Source organism: Bufo bufo, chromosome 1 (genome assembly GCF_905171765.1).
Source record: "Bufo bufo chromosome 1, aBufBuf1.1, whole genome shotgun sequence".
Lineage (NCBI taxonomy): Eukaryota > Metazoa > Chordata > Amphibia > Anura > Bufonidae > Bufo > Bufo bufo.
Window position 1 is genome coordinate 1768950 of NC_053389.1, and position 22194 is coordinate 1791143.

The following is a 22194-nucleotide window of genomic DNA, read 5'->3' on the forward strand; positions in this document are numbered from 1 at the left end:
AGATATATAAGGAATAGAGATGAGCAAATCAAAGTTGACGAACTGAAAATCGATTAAAATTTCAGGAAAAATTTGATTTGGCCAGTCAAGTTTCCTCGGGCTTCATGGTAATGAATCACATTTTTTCTAAAATTACTGCTGCACACGTTAGAACGAGGAAGTAGGAAGCTCGGGAACGAGGGAGCACCCATAATGCCATGCAGACAGCCAATCGGCAGATAGCCAGCCTCTGTGATGTCACAGCCCTATAAAAAGTCTCCTCCTGTCCGGCCTCCGCCATTTTACAGTGAACTTAGTGCAGGGAGAGACATTACAGGGACAGTGTTCAGGAAAGACTTTATTCACCAAAAATTACTATTGAGCTGTTCAAGGAAAGGTCATTCATAGTGTAGAAAAGAATAGGGAGGCTTTATCCACACTATAGGGAGAGTGCAGGGACAGCTTAGAGATAGTGTAGAGATATAATAGGGAGGCTTTATCCACACTATAGGGAGAGAGGAAGGACAGCTTAGAGATAGTGTAGGGATATAATAGGGAGACATTATCCACACTATAGGGAGAGAGCAGGGACAGCTTAGAGATAGTGTAGGGATATAATAGGAGGCTTTATCCACACTATAGGGAGAGAGCAGGGACAGCTTAGAGATAGTGTAGGTATATAATAGGGAGGCTTTATCAACACTATAGGGAGAGAGCAGAAACAGCTTAGAGATAGTGTAGGGATATAATAGGGAGGCTTTATCCACACTATAGGGAGAAAGCAGGGACAGCTTAGTGATAGTGTAGGGATATAATAGGGAGGCTTTATCCACACTATAGGGAGAGAGCAGGGACAGCTTAGAGATAGTGTAGGGATATAATAGGGAGGCTTTATCCACACTATAGGAAGAGAGCAGGGACAGCTTAGTGATAGTGTAGGGATATAATAGGGAGGCTTTATCCACACTATAGGGAGAGAGGAAGGACAGCTTAGAGATAGTGTAGGGATATAATAGGGAGGCATTATCCACACTATAGGGAGAGTGCAGGGACAGCTTAGTGATAGTGTAGAGATATAATAGGGAGGCTTTATCCACACTATAGGGAGAGAGCAGAAACAGCTTAGAGATAGTGTAGGGATATAATAGGGAGGCTTTATCCACACTATAAGGAGAGTGCAGGGACAGCTTAGAGATAGTGTAGGGATATAACAGAGAGGTTTTACCCACACTATAGGAAGAGTGCAGGGCAGCTTAGAGATAGTGTAGGAAAGAATAGGGAGGCTTTATCCACACTATATGGAGAGAGCAGGGACAGCTTAGAGATAGTGTAGGGAAAGAATAGGGAGGCTTTATCTACACTATAGGGAGAGTGCAGGGACAGCTTAGTGATAGTGTAGGGATATAATAGGGTGGTTTTATCCACACTATAGGGAGAGTGCAGGGACAGCTTAGAGATAGTGTAGGGATATAACAGAGAGGTTTTACCCACACTATAGGGAGAGAGCAGGGACAGCTTAGAGATAGTGTAGGGGTATAATAGGGAGGCTTTATCCACACTATAAGGAGAGTGCAGGGACAGCTTAGAGATAGTGTAGGGATATAATAGGGAGGCTTTATCTACACTATAGGGAGAGAGGAAGGACAGCTTAGCGATAGTGTAGGGATATAATAGGGAGGCTTTATCCACACTATAGGCAGAGAGCAGGGACAGCTTAGTGATAGTGTAGGTATATAATAGGGAGGCTTTATCCACACTATAGGGAGAGAGCAGGGACAGCTTAGAGATAGTGTAGGATATAATAGGAGGCTTTATCAACACTATAGGGAGAGAGCAGAAACAGCTTAGAGATAGTATAGGGATATAATAGGGAGGCTTTATCAACACTATAGGGAGAGAGGAAGGACAGCTTAGAGATAGTGTAGGGATATAATAGGGAGGCATTATCCACACTATAGGGAGAGAGCAGGGACAGCTTAGAGATAGTGTAGGGATATAATAGGGAGGCTTTATCCACACTATAGGGAGAGAGCAGGGACAGCTTAGAGATAGTGTAGGGAAAGAATAGGGAGGCTTTATCCACACTATAGGGAGAGAGCAGAAACAGCTTAGAGATAGTGTAGGGATATAATAGGGAGGCTTTATCAACACTATAGAGAGAGAGCAGAAACAGCTTAGAGATAGTGTAGGGATATAATAGGGAGGCTTTATCAACACTATAGGGAGAGAGGAAGGACAGCTTAGAGATAGTGTAGGGATATAATAGGGAGGCATTATCCACACTATAGGGAGAGAGCAGGGACAGCTTAGAGATAGTGTAGGGATATAATAGGGAGGCTTTATCCACACTATAGGGAGAGAGCAGGGACAGCTTAGAGATAGTGTAGGGATATAATAGGGAGGCTTTATCCACACTATAGGGAGAGAGCAGTGGCAGCTAAGAGATAGTGTAGGGATATAATAGGGAGGCTTTATCCACACTATAGGGAGAGAGCAGGGACAGCTTAGAGATAGTGTAGAGATATAATAGAGAGGCTTTATCCACACTATAGGGAGAGAGCAGGGACAGCTTAGTGATAGTGTAGGGATATAATAGGGAGGCTTTATCCACACTATAGGGAGAGAGCAGGGACAGCTTAGAGATAGTGTAGTGATATAATAGGGAGGCTTTATCCACACTAAAGGGAGAGAGCAGGGACAGCTTAGAAATAGTGTAGGGATATAATAGGAGGCTTTATCCACACTATAGGGAGAGAGCAGGGACAGCTTAGAGATAGTGTAGGGATATAATAGGGAGGCTTTATCCACACTATAGGGAGAGAGCAGGGACAGCTTAGAAAAAGTGTAGGGATATAATAGGGAGGCTTTATCCACACTATAGGGAGAGAGCAGGGACAGCTTAGAAAAAGTGTAGGGATATAATAGGGAGGCTTTATCCACACTATAGGGAGAGAGCAGGGACAGCTTAGTGATAGTGTAGGGATATAATAGGGAGGCTTTATCCACACTATAGGGAGGAAAGCAGGGACAGCTTAGAAATAGTGTATGGATATAATAGGGAGGCTTTATCCACACTATAGGGAGAGAGCAGGGACAGCTTAGTGATAGTGTAGGGATATAATAGGGAGGCTTTATCCACACTATAGGGAGAGAGCAGGGACAGCTTAGAGATAGTGTAGGGATATAATAGGGAGGCTTTATCCACACTATAGGGAGAGAGCAGGGACAGCTTAGAAATAGTGTAGGGATATAATAGGGAGGCTTTATCCACACTATAGAAGAGAGCAGGGACAGCTTAGTGATAGTGTAGGGGATATAATAGGGAGGCTTTATCAACACTATAGGGAGAGAGCAGGGACAGCTTAGAAAAAGTGTAGGGATATAATAGGGAGGCTTTATCCACACTATAGGAAGAGAGCAGGGACAGCTTAGTGATAGTGTAGGGATATAATAGGGAGGCTTTATCCACACTATAGGGAGAAAGCAGGGACAGCTTAGAAATAGTGTAGGGATATAATAGGGAGGCTTTATCCACACTATAGGGAGAGAGCAGGGACAGCTTAGAGATAGTGTAGGGATATAATAGGGAGGCTTTATCCACACTATAGGGAGAGAGCAAGGACAGCTTAGAGATAGTGTAGGGATATAATAGGGAGGCTTTATCCACACTATAGGTAGAGAGCAAGGACAGCTTAGAGATAATGTAGGGATATAATAGAGAGGCTTTATCCACACTATAGGGAGAGAGCAGGGACAGCTTAGAAATAGTGTAGAAATATAATAGGGAGGCTTTATCCACACTATAGGAAGAGAGCAGGGACAGCTTAGTGATAGTGTAGGGATATAATAGGGAGGCTTTATCCACACTATAGGGAGAGAGCAGGGACAGCTTAGAAAAAGTGTAGGGATATAATAGGGAGGCTTTATCCACACTATAGGAAGAGAGCAGGGACAGCTTAGTGATAGTGTAGGGATATAATAGGGAGGCTTTATCCACACTATAGGGAGAGAGCAGGGACAGCTTAGAAAAAGTGTAGGGATATAATAGGGAAGCTTTATCCACACAATAGGAAGAGAGCAGGGACAGCTTAGTGATAGTGTAGGGATATAATAGGGAGGCTTTATCCACACTATAGGGAGAAAGCAGGGACAGCTTAGAAATAGTGTAGGGATATAATAGGGAGGCTTTATCCACACTATAGGAAGAGTGCAGGGACAGCTTAGAGATAGTGTAGGGATAAAATAGGGAGGCTTTATCCACACTATATGGAGAGAGCAGGGACAGCTTAGAGATAGTGTAGGGATATAATAGGGAGGCTTTATCCACAATATAGGGAGAAAGCAAGGACAGCATAGAGATAGTGTAGGGATATAATAGGGAGAGTGGAGGGACAGCTTAGAGATAGTGTAGGGATATAATTGGGAGACTTTATCCACACTATAAGGAGAGTGTAGGGACAGCACATAGATAGTGTATGGATATAATAGGGAGGCTTTATCCACACTATTGGGAGAAAGCAGGGACAGCTTAGAGATAGTGTAGTGATATAATAGGGAGGCCTTATCCACAGTATAGGGAGAGAGCAGGGACAGCTTAGAGATAGTGTAGGGATATAATAGGGAGGCATTATCCACACTATAAGGAGAGTGCAGGGACAGCACAGAGATAGTGTAGGAAATAATAAGGTGCCTTTATCCACAGTATAGGGAGAAGAGCAGGGACAGTTTAGATATAGTGTAGGGATATAATAGGGAGGCCTTATCCACGCTTATAGGGAGAGAGCTTGGATAGTTTAGAGATAGTGTAGGGATATAATAGGGAGGCTTTATCCACACTATAGGGAGAGAGCAGGGATAGTTTAGAGATAGTGTAGGGATATAATAGGGAGGCTTTATCCACACTATAAGGAGAGTGCAGGGACAGCACAGAGATAGTGTATGGATATGATAAGGAGGTTTTATCCACACTATAGGGAGAGAGCAGGGACAGCTTAGAGATAGTGTAGGGATATAATAGGGAGGCTTTATCCACACTATAGGGAGAGAGCAGGGACAGCTTAGAGATAGTGTAGGTATATAATAGGGAGGCTTTATCCACACTATAGGAAGAGAGCAGGGGCAACTTATAGATACTGTAGGGATATAATAGGTAGGCTTTATTCACACTATATGGAGAGAGCAGGGACAGCTTATTGATACTGTAGGGATATAATAGGGAGGCTTTATCCACACTGTAGGGAGAGAGCATGGACAGCTTATAGATACTGTAGGGATATAATAGGGAGGCTTTATCCACACTATAGGGAGAGAGCAGGGACAGCTTAGAAATAGTGTAGGGATATAATAGGGAGGCTTTATTCACACTATAGGGAGAGAGCAAGGACATCTTAAAGATAGTGTAGCGATATAATAGGGAGGCTTTATCCACACTATAGGGAGAGAGCAGGGACAGCTTAGAGATAGTGTAGGGATATAATAGGGAGGCTTTATCCACACTATAGGGAGAGAGCAAGGACAGCTTAGAGATAGTGCAACTTGTGATAAATGAACTGGGCACTCTCAGGATACAGGGATCACACAGATATTTATTAATATATAAGGCAAAAAACGACAATAAAAGAGAGAATATGGCCCTCCTGTAGGAAAGCTATGTATAAAACAACACTTGCTCACTATAACCGGCACTCTGACTCTAGATGGATATTATAAACTACACATGGCATATTCTAACATTAAAACGACAATAAAAAGGTACATCATAGATTATTCACACAATAAAAGAATCGCACAATTAAAACGCATATATATCGCAAATGCTGAATTTTTACTGGGAAAACTACAATTGCGAGTTGTTCCCCAACTCACTGGCGAAGTTCTGAAGCTCCAAGGTAACAGTTAGAGGCACCGTGACGTGATAGTCCCACAACAAACAGGTATAGCGGCGTCCCGCTCTATATTCAACCAGTAGCGTCCCACTGGGCTAATAGCATTTGAGTCTTGTTAGATCTCTTGTCAGCAAATATTTGATGAAAAAGATAGTCTTACCGGAAAGGTTCTCCTCACCACTTCGCTGCACACCGTCGCTCTGCTGGGTCGTGTTTTTAATTACCTCCAGGCTTTTTTGAGCGGTCAGGTTGTTAAAATCCCACGTAGGTAAAGGTTTGGCATGTGCAGCCCGGTCTCTGCTGTAGGCTGTCACGGATTCTTTATACTTGAACCTTATCGTGGTGTTGAGCAGTATGGTGCGAGGTTCCGGCACTATCTATTGGTCCTCACTCCTTAAAATTCAGGGGTCCTGTTAGAGCTAGACGCGTTTCGGGGCTTAAGATTGCCCCTTCCTCAGTAGCTACCAGTCCCCCTGAAAATGCTTCCTTTTATAGTCCTAGACTACTTCTTCAAAACCCGGCATGGATCCTGACCGGAATCTGGACCCACAGTTTACTGGAGCTGATGTTTGCTCCTAGAACACATGGAGCTTTGTTTCTTTTATGCTTCCAGCATATTGAGTTTATAAATAATAGTGTTCAATAACCTACATCATGTTTATACAAAAACTATTAAAAACACATCAAAGCAATATCAGTTTTATTTTAAAAAATATTCATACCAGTGACTTATCTCTCTCTGCTGGTTGTATTGCACCAAAAAACGCATCTACACCCATGCGGTTCTGGTGCGTTTTTCATGCGTTTTTTTTTTTTTTCTTTTTTTCTCTTTCCCTTTTATAAAATAAAATATAACAAAACATCTGTTCATGCTCCCTACTGTCTGTTGGGTAGTGGACAATACATAACAATTAAGTCTATAACTTCAAAGTGATAAAAAACAGTCGCTTAAGAACATACTTCTAAAAAATACAAAAATTCATCAATCAATACCACTAATAAGCCGTTTCAATATAACTATTTGGGTCTTGCCATTCGATACTTCCAATATTTTCAATATTCCGTAAAGTTGTAGGAGTGGGGGGATATGTGAGGAAGGGAGTGGGAGCGTTTTTTGGTGCAATACAACCAGCAGAGAGAGATAAGTCACTGGTATGAATATTTTTTAAAACTGATATTGCTTTGATGTGTTTTTAATAGTTTTTGTATAAACATGATGTAGGTTATTGAACACTATTATTTATAAACTCAATATGCTGGAAGCATAAAAGTAAACAAAGCTCCATGTGTCCTAGGAGCAAACATCAGCTCCAGTAACTGTGGGTCCCGATTCCGGTCAGGATCCATGCCGGGTTTTGAAGAAGTAGTCTAGGACTATAAAAGGAAGCATTTTCAGGGGGACTGGTAGCTACTGAGGAAGGGGCAATCTTAAGCCCCGAAACGCGTCTAGCTCTAACAGGACCCCGAATTTTTAAGGAGTGAGGACCAATAGATAGTGCCGGAACCTCGCACCATACTGCTCAACACCACGATAAGGTTCAAGTATAAAGAATCCGTGACAGCCTACAGCAGAGACCGGGCTTGCACATGCCAAACCTTTACCTACGTGGGATTTTAACAACCTGACCGCTCAAAAAAGCCTGGAGGTAATTAAAAACACGACCCAGCAGGAGCGACGGTGTGCAGCGAAGTGGTGAGGAGAACCTTTCCGGTAAGACTATCTTTTTCATCAAATATTTGCTGACAAGAGATCTAACAAGACTCAAATGCTATTAGCCCAGTGGGACCGCTACTGGTTGAATATAGAGCGGGACGCCGCTATACCTGTTTTGTTGTGGGACTATCACGTCACGGTGCCTCTAACTGTTACCTTGGAGCTTCAGAACTTCGCCAGTGAGTTGGGGAACAACTCGCAATTGTAGTTTTCCCAGTAAAAATTCAGCATTTGCGATATATATGCGTTTTAATTGTGCGATTCTTTTATTGTGTGAATAATCTATGATGTACCTTTTTATTGTCGTTTTAATGTTAGAATATGCCATGTGTAGTTTATAATATCCATCTAGAGTCAGAGTGCCGGTTATAGTGAGCAAGTGTTGTTTTATACATAGCTTTCCTACAGGAGGGCATATTCTCTCTTTTATTGTCGTTTTTTGCCTTATATATTAATAAATATCTGTGTGATCCCTGTATCCTGAGAGTGCCCAGTTCATTTATCACAAGTTGCACGTTATTTTTAGTGGACTGGGTGAGTCCACTTTACTGAGTGCACCTCTGCTTGGTCTTTGTGTGTTCCTGTGCGCCTCATTTACTACTTTTTTTACTGCACAGCTTAGAAATAGTGTAGGGATATAATAGGGAGGTATTATCCACACTATAAGGAGAGTGCAGGGACAGCACAGAGATAGTGTATGGATATAATAAGGAGGCTTTATCCACACTATAGGGAGAGAGCAAGGACAGCATAGAGATAGTGTAGGGATATAATAGGGAGAGTGCAGGGACAGCTTAGAGATAGTGTAGGGATATAATAGGGAGAGTGCAGGGACAGCTTAGAGATAGTGTAGGGATATAATAGGGAGGCTTTATCCACACTATAAGGAGAGTGTAGGGACAGCACATAGATAGTGTATGGATATAATAGAGAGGCTTTATCCACACTATAGGGAGAAAGCAGGACAGCTTAGAGATAGTGTAGTGATATAATAGGGAGGCTTTATCCACACTATAGAGAGTGAGCAGGGACAGCTTAGAGATAGTGTAGGGATATAATAGGGAGGCTTTATCCACACAATAGGGACAGTGCAGGGACAGCTTAGTGATAGTGTAGGGATATAATAGGGAGGCTTTATCCACACTATAGGAAGAGTGCAGGGACAGCTTAGAAATAGTGTAGGGATATAATAGGGAGGCTTTATCCACACTATAGGAAGAGAGCAGGGACAGCTTAGTGATAGTGTAGGGATATAATAGGGAGGCTTTATCCACACTATAGGGAGAGAGCAGGGACAGCTTAGAAAAAGTGTAGAGATATAATAGGGAGGCTTTATCCACACTATAGGAAGAGAGCAGGGACAGCTTAGTGATAGTGTAGGGATATAATAGGGAGGCTTTATCCACACTATAGGGAGAAAGCAGGGACAGCTTAGAAATAGTGTAGGGATATAATAGGGAGGCTTTATTCACACTATAGGAAGAGAGCAGGGACAGCTTAGTGATAGTGTAGGGATATAATAGGGAGGCTTTATCCACACTATAGGGAGAAAGCAGGGACAGCTTAGAAATAGTGTAGGGATATAATAGGGAGGCTTTATCCACACTATAGGAAGAGTGCAGGGACAGCTTAGAGATAGTGTAGGGATATAATAGGGAGGCTTTATCCACACTATAGGGAGAGAGCAGGGACAGCTAAGAGATAGTGTAGGGATATAATAGGGAGGCTTTATCCACAATATAGGGAGAGAGCAAGGACAGCATAGAGATAGTGTAGGGATATAATAGGGAGAGTGCAGGGACAGCTTAAAGATAGTGTAGGGATATAATAGGGAGGCTTTATCCACACTATAAGGAGAATGTAGGGACAGCACATAGATAGTGTATGGATATAATAGGGAGGCTTTATCCACACTATAGGGAGAAAGCAGGGACAGCTTAGAGATAGTGTAGTGATATAATAGGGAGGCCTTATCCACACTATAGGGAGTGAGCAGGGACAGCTTAGAGATAGTGTAGGGATATAATAGGGAGGCATTATCCACACTATAAGGAGAGTGCAGGGACAGCACAGAGATAGTGTATGGATATAATAAGGAGGCTTTATCCACACTATAGGGAGAGAGCCGGGACAGTTTAGATATAGTGTAGGGATATAATAGGGAGGCTTTATCCACACTATAGGGAGAGAGCAGGGATAGTTTAGAGATAGTGTAGGGATATAATAGGGAGGCTTTATCCACACTATAGGGAGAGAGCAGGGATAGTTTAGAGATAGTGTAGGGATATAATAGGGAGGCTTTATCCACACTATAAGGAGAGTGCAGGGACAGCACAGAGATAGTGTATGGATATGATAAGGAGGTTTTATCCACACTATAGGGAGAAAGCAGGGACAGCTTAGTGATAGTGTAGGGATATAATAGGGAGGCTTTATCCACACTATAGGGAGAAAGCAGGGACAGCTTAGAAATAGTGTAGGGATATAATAGGGAGGCTTTATCCACACTATAGGAAGAGTGCAGGGACAGCTTAGAGATAGTGTAGGGATATAATAGGGAGGCTTTATCCACACTATATGGAGAGAGCAGGGACAGCTAAGAGATAGTGTAGGGATATAATAGGGAGGCTTTATCCACAATATAGGGAGAGAGCAAGGACAGCATAGAGATAGTGTAGGGATATAATAGGGAGAGTGCAGGGACAGCTTAGATATAGTGTAGGGATATAATAGGGAGGCTTTATCCACAATATAGGGAGAGAGCAAGGACAGCATAGAGATAGTGTAGGGATATAATAGGGAGAGTGCAGGGACAGCTTAGAGATAGTGTAGGGATATAATAGGGAGGCTTTATCCACACTATAAGGAGAGTGTAGGGACAGCACATAGATAGTGTATGGATATAATAGGGAGGCTTTATCCACACTATAGGGAGAAAGCAGGGAAAGCTTAGAGATAGTGTAGTGATATAATAGGGAGGCCTTATCCACACTATAGGGAGTGAGCAGGGACAGCTTAGAGATAGTGTAGGGATATAATAGGGAGGCATTATCCACACTATAAGGAGAGTGCAGGGACAGCACAGAGATAGTGTATGGATATAATAAGGAGGCTTTATCCACACTATAGGGAGAGAGCCGGGACAGTTTAGATATAGTGTAGGGATATAATAGGGAGGCTTTATCCACACTATAGGGAGAGAGCAGGGATAGTTTAGAGATAGTGTAGGGATATAATAGGGAGGCTTTATCCACACTATAGGGAGAGAGCAGGGATAGTTTAGAGATAGTGTAGGGATATAATAGGGAGGCTTTATCCACACTATAAGGAGAGTGCAGGGACAGCACAGAGATAGTGTATGGATATGATAAGGAGGTTTTATCCACACTATAGGGAGAAAGCAGGGACAGCTTAGAGATAGTGTAGGGATATAATAGGGAGGCTTTATCCACACAATAGGGAGAGAGCAGGGACAGCTTAGAGATTGTGTAGGTATATAATAGGGAGGCTTTATCCACACTATAGGGAGAGAGCAGGGGCAGCTTATAGATACTGTAGGGATATAATAGGGAGGCTTTATTCACACTATATGGAGAGAGCAGGGACAGCTTATTGATACTGTAGGGATATAATAGGGAGGCTTTATCCACACTGTAGGGAGAGAGCATGGACAGCTTATAGATACTGTAGGGATATAATAGGGAGGCTTTATCCACACTATAGGGAGAGAGCAGGGACAGCTTAGAAATAGTGTAGGGATATAATAGGGAGGCTTTATTCACACTATAGGGAGAGAGCAAGGACATCTTAAAGATAGTGTAGGGATATAATAGGGAGGCTTTATCCACACTATAGGGAGAGAGCAGGGACAGCTTAGAGATAGTGTAGGGATATAATAGGGAGGCTTTATCCACACTATAGGGAGAGAGCAAGGACAGCTTAGAGATAGTGTAGGGATTTAATAGGGAGGCATTATCCACACTATAAGGAGAGTGCAGGGACAGCACAGAGATAGTGTATGGATATAATAAGAAAGCTTTATCCACACTATAGGGAGAGAGCAAGGACAGCATAGAGATAGTGTAGGGATATAATAGGGAGAGTGCAGGGACAGCTTAGAGATAATGTAGGGATATAATAGGGAGGCATTATCCACACTATAAGGAGAGTGTAGGGACAGCACATAGATAGTGTATGGATATAATAGGGAGGCTTTATCCACACTATAGGGAGAAAGCAGGGACAGCTTAGAGATAGTGTAGTGATATAATAGGGAGGCTTTATCCACACTATAGGGAGTGAGCAGGGACAGCTTAGAGATAGTGTAGGGATATAATAGGGAGGCATTATCCACACTATAAGGAGAGTGCAGGGACAGCACAGAGATAGTGTATGGATATAATAAGGAGGCTTTATCCACACTATAGGGAGAAAGCAGGGACAGCTTAGAGATAGTGTAGGGATATAATAGGGAGGCTTTATCCACACTATAGGGAGAGAGCAGGGACAGCTTAGAGATAGTGTAGGGATATAATAGGGAGGCATTATCCACACTATAAGGAGAGTGCAGGGACAGCACAGAGATAGTGTATGGATATAATAAGGAGGCTTTATCCACACTATAGGGAGAGAGCAGGGACAGTTTAGATATAGTGTAGGGATATGATAAGGAGGTTTTATCCACACTATAGGGAGAGAGCAGGGACAGCTTAGAGATAGTGTAGGGATATAATAGGGAGGCTTTATCCACACTATATGGAGAGAGCAGGGACAGCTTAGAGATAGTGTAGGTATATAATAGGGAGGCTTTATCCACACTATAGGGAGAGAGCAGGGGCAGCTTATAGATACTGTTGGGATATAATAGGGAGGCTTTATTTACACTATATGGAGAGAGCAGGGACAGCTTATTGATACTGTAGGGATATAATAGGGAGGCTTTATCCACACTGTAGGCGGGAGAGAGCATGGACAGCTTATAGATACTGTAGGGATATAATAGGGAGGCTTTATCCACACTATAGGGAGAGAGCAGGGACAGCTTAGAAATAGTGTAGGGATATAATAGGGAGGCTTTATCCACACTATAGGGAGAGAGCAAGGACATCTTAAAGATAGTGTAGAAATATAATAGGGAGGCTTTATCCACACTATAGGGAGAGAGCAGGGACAGCTTAGAGATAGTGTAGGGATATAATAGGGAGGCTTTATCCACACTATAGGGAGAGAGCAAGGACAGCATATAGATAGTGTAGGGATATAATAGGGAGAGTGCAGGGACAGCTTAGAGATAGTGTAGGGATATAATAGGGAGGCTTTATCCACACTATAGGGAGAGAGCAACGACAGCATAGAGATAGTGTAGGGATATAATAGGGAGAGTGCAGGGACAGCTTAGAGATAGTGTAGGGAAATAATAGGGAGGCTTTATCCACACTATAGGGAGAGAGCAAGGACAGCATAGAGATAGTGTAGGGATATAATAGGGAGAGTGCAGGGACAGCTTAGAGATATTGTAGGGATATAATAGGGAGGCTTTATCTACACTATAAGGAGAGTGTAGGGACAGCACATAGATAGTGAATGGATATAATAGGGAGGCTTTATCCACACTATATGGAGAGTGCAGGGACAGCACAGAGATAGTGTATAGATATAATAAGGAGGCTTTATCCACACTATAGGGAGAGAGCAGGGACAGTTTAGAGATAGTGTAGGGATATAATAGGGAGGCTTTATCCACACTATATGGAGAGTGCAGGGACAGCTTAGAGATAGTGTAGGGATATAATAGGGAGGCTATATCCACACTATAAGGAGAGTGCAGGGACAGCACAGAGATAGTGTATGGATATGTTAGGGAGGTTTTATCCACACTATAGGGAGAGAGCAGGGACAGCTTAGAGATAGTGTAGGGATATAATAGGGAGGCTTTATCCACACTATATGGAGAGAGCAGGGACAGCTTAGAGATAGTGTAGGTAAATAATAGGGAGGCTTTATCCACACTATAGGAAGAGAGCAGGGACAGCTTAGTGATAGTGTAGGGATATAATAGGGAGGCTTTATCCACACTATAGGGAGAGAGCAGGGACAGCTTAGAAATAGTGTAGGGATATAATAGGGAGGCTTTATCCACACTATAGGAAGAGAGCAGGGACAGCTTAGTGATAGTGTATGGATATAATAGGGAGGCTTTATCCAAACTATAGGGAGAGAGCAGGGACAGCTTAGAGATAGTGTAGGGATATAATAGGGAGGCTTTATCCACACTATAGGGAGAGAGCAAGGACAGCATAGAGATAGTGTAGGGATATAATATGGAGAGTGCAGGGACAGCTTAGAGATAGTGTAGGGATACAATAGGGAGGCTTTATCCACACTATAAGGAGAGTGTAGGGACAGCACATAGATAGTGTATGGATATAATAGGGAGGTTTTATCCACACAATAGGGAGAGAGCAGAGACAGCATAGAGATTGTGTAGGTATATAATAGGGAGGCTTTATCCACACTATAGGGAGAGAGCAGGGGCAGCTTATAGATACTGTAGGGATATAATAGGGAGGCTTTATTCACACTATATGGAGAGAGCAGGGACAGCTTATTGATACTGTAAGGATATAATAGGGAGGCTTTATCCACACTGTAGGGAGAGAGCATGGACAGCTTATAGATACTGTAGGGATATAATAGGGAGGCTTTATCCACACTATAGGGAGAGAGCAGGGACAGCTTAGAAATAGTGTAGGGATATAATAGGGAGGCTTTATTCACACTATAGGGAGAGAGCAAGGACATCTTAAAGATAGTGTAGGGATATAATAGGGAGGCTTTATCCACACTATAGGGAGAGAGCAGGGACAGCTTAGAGATAGTGTAGGGATATAATAGGGAGGCTTTATCCACACTATAGGGAGAGAGCAAGGACAGCTTAGAGATAGTGTAGGGATTTAATAGGGAGGCATTATCCACACTATAAGGAGAGTGCAGGGACAGCACAGAGATAGTGTATGGATATAATAAGAAAGCTTTATCCACACTATAGGGAGAGAGCAAGGACAGCATAGAGATAGTGTAGGGATATAATAGGGAGAGTGCAGGGACAGCTTAGAGATAGTGTAGGGATATAATAGGGAGGCATTATCCACACTATAAGGAGAGTGTAGGGACAGCACATAGATAGTGTATGGATATAATAGGGAGGCTTTATCCACACTATAGGGAGAAAGCAGGGACAGCTTAGAGATAGTGTAGTGATATAATAGGGAGGCTTTATCCACACTATAGGGAGTGAGCAGGGACAGCTTAGAGATAGTGTAGGGATATAATAGGGAGGCATTATCCACACTATAAGGAGAGTGCAGGGACAGCACAGAGATAGTGTATGGATATAATAAGGAGGCTTTATCCACACTATAGGGAGAAAGCAGGGACAGCTTAGAGATAGTGTAGTGATATAATAGGGAGGCTTTATCCACACTATAGGGAGTGAGCAGGGACAGCTTAGAGATAGTGTAGGGATATAATAGGGAGGCATTATCCACACTATAAGGAGAGTGCAGGGACAGCACAGAGATAGTGTATGGATATAATAAGGAGGCTTTATCCACACTATAGGGAGAGAGCAGGGACAGTTTAGATATAGTGTAGGGATATGATAAGGAGGTTTTATCCACACTATAGGGAGAGAGCAGGGACAGCTTAGAGATAGTGTAGGGATATAATAGGGAGGCTTTATCCACACTATATGGAGAGAGCAGGGACAGCTTAGAGATAGTGTAGGTATATAATAGGGAGGCTTTATCCACACTATAGGGAGAGAGCAGGGGCAGCTTATAGATACTGTTGGGATATAATAGGGAGGCTTTATTTACACTATATGGAGAGAGCAGGGACAGCTTATTGATACTGTAGGGATATAATAGGGAGGCTTTATCCACACTGTAGGCGGGAGAGAGCATGGACAGCTTATAGATACTGTAGGGATATAATAGGGAGGCTTTATCCACACTATAGGGAGAGAGCAGGGACAGCTTAGAAATAGTGTAGGGATATAATAGGGAGGCTTTATCCACACTATAGGGAGAGAGCAAGGACATCTTAAAGATAGTGTAGAAATATAATAGGGAGGCTTTATCCACACTATAGGGAGAGAGCAGGGACAGCTTAGAGATAGTGTAGGGATATAATAGGGAGGCTTTATCCACACTATAGGGAGAGAGCAAGGACAGCATATAGATAGTGTAGGGATATAATAGGGAGAGTGCAGGGACAGCTTAGAGATAGTGTAGGGATATAATAGGGAGGCTTTATCCACACTATAGGGAGAGAGCAACGACAGCATAGAGATAGTGTAGGGATATAATAGGGAGAGTGCAGCGACAGCTTAGAGATAGTGTAGGGAAATAATAGGGAGGCTTTATCCACACTATAGGGAGAGAGCAAGGACAGCATAGAGATAGTGTAGGGATATAATAGGGAGAGTGCAGGGACAGCTTAGAGATATTGTAGGGATATAATAGGGAGGCTTTATCTACACTATAAGGAGAGTGTAGGGACAGCACATAGATAGTGAATGGATATAATAGGGAGGCTTTATCCACACTATATGGAGAGTGCAGGGACAGCACAGAGATAGTGTATGGATATAATAAGGAGGCTTTATCCACACTATAGGGAGAGAGCAGGGACAGTTTAGAGATAGTGTAGGGATATAATAGGGAGGCTTTATCCACACTATATGGAGAGTGCAGGGACAGCTTAGAGATAGTGTAGGGATATAATAGGGAGGCTATATCCACACTATAAGGAGAGTGCAGGGACAGCACAGAGATAGTGTATGGATATGTTAGGGAGGTTTTATCCACACTATAGGGAGAGAGCAGGGACAGCTTAGAGATAGTGTAGGGATATAATAGGGAGGCTTTATCCACACTATATGGAGAGAGCAGGGACAGCTTAGAGATAGTGTAGGTATATAATAGGGAGGCTTTATCCACACTATAGGAAGAGAGCAGGGACAGCTTAGTGATAGTGTAGGGATATAATAGGGAGGCTTTATCCACACTATAGGGAGAGAGCAGGGACAGCTTAGAAATAGTGTAGGGATATAATAGGGAGGCTTTATCCACACTATAGGAAGAGAGCAGGGACAGCTTAGTGATAGTGTATGGATATAATAGGGAGGCTTTATCCAAACTATAGGGAGAGAGCAGGGACAGCTTAGAGATAGTGTAGGGATATAATAGGGAGGCTTTATCCACACTATAGGGAGAGAGCAAGGACAGCATAGAGATAGTGTAGGGATATAATATGGAGAGTGCAGGGACAGCTTAGAGATAGTGTAGGGATACAATAGGGAGGCTTTATCCACACTATAAGGAGAGTGTAGGGACAGCACATAGATAGTGTATGGATATAATAGGGAGGTTTTATCCACACTATAGGGAGAGAGCAGGGACAGCTTAGAGATAGTGTAGTGATATAATAGGGAGGCTTTATCCACACTATAGGGAGTGAGCAGGGACAGTTTAGAGATAGTGTAGGGATATCATAGGGAGACTTTATCCACACTATAGGAAGAGAGCAGGAGTAGCTTAGAGATAGTGTAGGGATATAATAGGGAGGCTTTATCCACACTATATGGAGAGTGCAGGGACAGCTTAGAGATAGTGTAGGGATATTATAGGGAGGCATTATCCACACTATAAGGAGAGTGCAGGGACAGCACAGAGATAGTGTATGGATATAATAAGGAGGCTTTATCCACACCATAGGGAGAGAGCAGGGACAGTTTAGAGATAGTGTAGGGATATAATAGGGAGGCTTTATCCACACTATATGGAGAGTGCAGGGACAGTTTAGAGATAGTGTAGGGATATAATAGGGAGGCTTTATCCACACTATAAGGAGAGTGCAGGGACAGCACAGAGATAGTGTATGGATATGATAGGGAGGTTTTATCCACACTATAGGGAGAGAGCAGGGACAGCTTAGAGATAGTGTAGGGATATAATAGGGAGGCTTTATCCACACTATATGGAGAGAGCAGGGACAGCTTAGAGATAGTGTAGGTATATAATAGGGAGGCTTTATCCACACTATAGGGAGAAAGCAGGGACAGCTTATTGATACTGTAGGGATATAATAGGGAGGCTTTATCCACACTGTAGAGAGAGAGAGCATGGACAGCTTATAGATACTGTAGGGATATAATAGGGAGGCTTTATCCACACTATAGGGAGAGAGCAGGGACAGCTTAGAAATAGTGTAGGGATGTAATAGGGAGGCCTTATCCACACTATAGGGAGAGAGCAAGGACATCTTAAAGATAGTGTAGGGATATAATAGGGAGGCTTTATCCACACTATAGGGAGAGAGCAGGGACAGCTTAGAGATAGTGTAGGGATATAATAGGGAGGCTTTATCTACACTATAGGGAGAGAGCAAGGACAGCATAGAGATAGTGTAGGGATATAATAGGGAGAGTGCAGGGACAGCTTAGTGATAGTGTAGGGATATAATAGGGAGGCTTTATCCACACTATAAGGAGAGTGTAGGGACAGCACATAGATAGTTTATGGATATAATAGGGAGGCTTTATCCACACTATATGGAGAGTGCAGGGACAGTTTAGAGATAGTGTAGGGATATAATAGGGAGGCATTATCCACACTATAAGGAGAGTGCAGGGACAGCACAGAGATAGTGTATGGATATAATAAGGAGGCTTTATCCACACTATAGGGAGAGAGCAGGGACAGTTTAGAGATAGTTTAGGGAAATAATAGGGAGGCTTTATTTACACTATATGGAGAGTGCAGGGATAGCTTAGAGATAGTGTAGGGATATAATAGGGAGGCTTTATCCACACTATAAGGAGAGTGCAGGGACAGCACAGAGATAGTGTATGGATATGATAGGGAGGTTTTATCCACACTATAGGGAGAGAGCAGGGACAGCTTAGAGATAGTGTAGGGATATAATAGGGAGGCTTTATCCAGACTATATGGAGAGAGCAGGGACAGCTTAGAGATAGAGTAGGTATATAATAGGGAGGCTTTATCCACACTATAGGGAGAGAGCAGGGAAAGCTTATAGATACTGTAGGGATATAATAGGGAGGCTTTATTCACACTATAGGGAGAGAGCAGGGACATCTTATTGATACTGTAGGGATATAATAGGGAGGCTTTATCCACACTGTAGGGAGAGTGCATGGACAGCTTATAGATACTGTAGGTATATAATAGGGAGGCTTTATTCACACTATAGGGAGAGAGCAGGGACAGCTTAGAAATAGTGTAGGGATATAATAGGGAGGCTTTATCCACACTATAGGGAGAGAGCAAGGACATCTTAAAGATAGTGTAGGGATATAATAGGGAGGCTTTATCCACACTATAGGGAGAGAGCAAGGACAGCTTAGAGATAGTGTAGGGATTTAATAGGGAGGATTTATCCCCACTATAGGGAGAGTGCAGGGACAGCTTAGAGATAGTGTAGGGATATAATAGGGAGGCATTATCCACACTGTAAGGAGAGAGCAGGGACAGCTTAGAGATAGTGTAGGGATATAATAGGGAGGCTTTATCCACACTATAGGGAGAGTGCAGGGACAGCTTAGAGATAGTGTAGGGATATAATAGGGAGGCATTATCCACACTATAAGGAGAGTGCAGGGACAGCACAGAGATAGTGTATGGATATAATAAGGAGGCTTTATCCACACTATAGGGAGAGAGCAGGGACAGTTTAGAGATAGTTTAGGGAAATAATAGGGAGGCTTTATCCACACTATATGGAGAGTGCAGGGATAGCTTAGAGATAGTGTAGGGATATAATAGGGAGGCTTTATCCACACTATAAGGAGAGTGCAGGGACAGCACAGAGATAGTGTATGGATATGATAGGGAGGTTTTATCCACACTATAGGGAGAGAGCAGGGACAGCTTAGAGATAGTGTAGGGATATAATAGGGAGGCTTTATCCAGACTATATGGAGAGAGCAGGGACAGCTTAGAGATAGAGTAGGTATATAATAGGGAGGCTTTATCCACACTATAGGGAGAGAGCAGGGAAAGCTTATAGATACTGTAGGGATATAATAGGGAGGCTTTATTCACACTATAGGGAGAGAGCAGGGACATCTTATTGATACTGTAGGGATATAATAGGGAGGCTTTATCCACACTGTAGGGAGAGTGCATGGACAGCTTATAGATACTGTAGGTATATAATAGGGAGGCTTTATTCACACTATAGGGAGAGAGCAGGGACAGCTTAGAAATAGTGTAGGGATATAATAGGGAGGCTTTATCCACACTATAGGGAGAGAGCAAGGACATCTTAAAGATAGTGTAGGGATATAATAGGGAGGCTTTATCCACACTATAGGGAGAGAGCAAGGACAGCTTAGAGATAGTGTAGGGATTTAATAGGGAGGATTTATCCCCACTATAGGGAGAGTGCAGGGACAGCTTAGAGATAGTGTAGGGATATAATAGGGAGGCATTATCCACACTGTAAGGAGAGAGCAGGGACAGCTTAGAGATAGTGTAGGGATATAATAGGGAGGCTTTATCCACACTATAGGGAGAGTGCAGGGACAGCTTAGAGATAGTGTAGGGATATAATAGGGTGGCTTTATCTACACTATAGGGAGAGTGCAGGGACAGCTTTGAGATAGTGTAGGGATATAATAGAGATGCTTTATCCACACTATTGGGAGAGAGCAGGGACAGCTTAGAGATAGTGTAGGGATATAATAGGGAGGCTTTATCCACACTATAGGGAGAGAGCAGGGACAGCTTAAAGATAGTGTAGGGATATAATAGGGAGGCTTTATCCACACTATAGGGAGAGAGGAAGGACAGCTTAGAGATAGTGTAGGGATATAATAGGGAGGCTTTATCCACACTATAGGGAGAGAGCAGGGACAGCTTAGAGATAGTGTAGGGATATAATAGGGAGGCTTTATCCACACTATAGGGAGAGAGCAGGGACAGCTTAAAGATAGTGTAGGGATATAATAGGGAGGCTTTATCCACACTATAGGGAGAGAGGAAGGACAGCTTAGAGATAGTGTAGGGATATAATAGGGAGGCTTTATCCACACTATAGGGAGAGAGCAGGGACAGCTTAGAGATAGTGTAGGGATATAATAGGGAGGCTTTATCCACACTATAGGGAGAGAGCAGGGACAGCTTAGAGTTAGTGTAGCGATATAATAGGGAGGCTTTATCCACACTATAGGGAGAGAGCAGGGACATCTTAGAGATAGTGTAGGAATATAATATAGAGACATTATCCACACTTTAGGGAGAGAGCAGGGACCGCTTAGGGGATAGTGTAGGGATATAATAGGGAGGCTTTATCTACACTATAGGGAGAGCAGGGACAGCTTAGAGATAGTGTAGGGATATAATAGGGTGGTTTTTTCCACACTGTAGGTAGAGAGCAGGGACAGCTTAGAGATAGTGTAGGGATATAATAGGGAGGCATTATCCACACTATAAGGAGAGTACAGGGACAGCTTAGAGATAGTGTAGGGATATAATAGGGAGGCTTTATCCACACTATAGGGAGAGAGGAAGGACAGCTTAGAGATAGTCTAGGGATATAATAGGGAGGCTTTATCTACACTATAGGGAGAGAGCAGGGACAGCTTATAGATACTGTAGGGATATAATAGGGAGGCTTTATCCACACTATAGGGAGAGAGCAGGGACAGCTTAGAAATAGTGTAGGGATATAATAGGGAGGCTTTATCCACACTATAGGGAGAGAGCAGGGACAGCTTAGAGATAGTGTAGGGATATAATAGGGAGGCTTTATCCACACTATAGGGAGAGAGGAAGGACAGCTTAGAGATAGTGTAGGGATATAATAGGGAGGCTTTATCCACATTATAGGGAGAAAGCAGGGACAGCTTAGTGATAGTGTAGGGATATAATAAGGAGGCTTTATCCACACTATAGGGAGAGAGTGGGACCAATAGAGTGTAAAGCCTAGGTTATATGAGCTATTCTATTACACCTTGCTGCACTAATTGGGGTTACAAAGTGATCTAATACTACTGATTTTAGGTTGTTTGCATTCTTTGATTCATTAGTAATTGCAGTAATCCTAACTTCTGTTATTGGGGTTAGTCTGCTGTCTGATACAACCAGTTTTGGGGTGTATTTAGTTGATGTAGAAGTACATCCATTCATCCTTGATTGTGGGGTGAACTTGCATTCTGATGCAAACAGTTTTGGAGTTGTATTTAGTATATATATTAGCACTTGCGGTCTGGCATGCTGCAGAGGTGAAGAAAGCACGCCCCTCTGGCTTAAAAAAAATAAAAATACTAGAGGCAAACACACCATAAAAGCCAAGAACAGATAACCCGAAAGGGTTAGCCGCTGAAGCCGCCGTTTGCTGAAGCAGAACACTTCTCTACACACTTTTCTACACTTAATTTGATGCGTCAATCAGTAGTTGCGGAGTTGGTGTCAAATAGTGGCCTGATACTAAACACTTTAGGGTGAGTTCACTCTTCAGTTATTTGGTCAGTTATTTCCATAATTGTTTGTGAGCCAAAACCAGTAGTGAAGCCTCCACAGAGATCAG

General features: G+C 42.8%; 1 protein-coding gene across 1 annotated transcript in view; it reads left to right on the plus strand.

Annotated features, from left to right (window-relative positions):
• LOC120986742 (carcinoembryonic antigen-related cell adhesion molecule 2-like) overlaps nt 1-22194 on the plus strand; it is a 165782-nt gene that overhangs the window by 68401 nt on the left and 75187 nt on the right. The window lies entirely within an intron of this gene.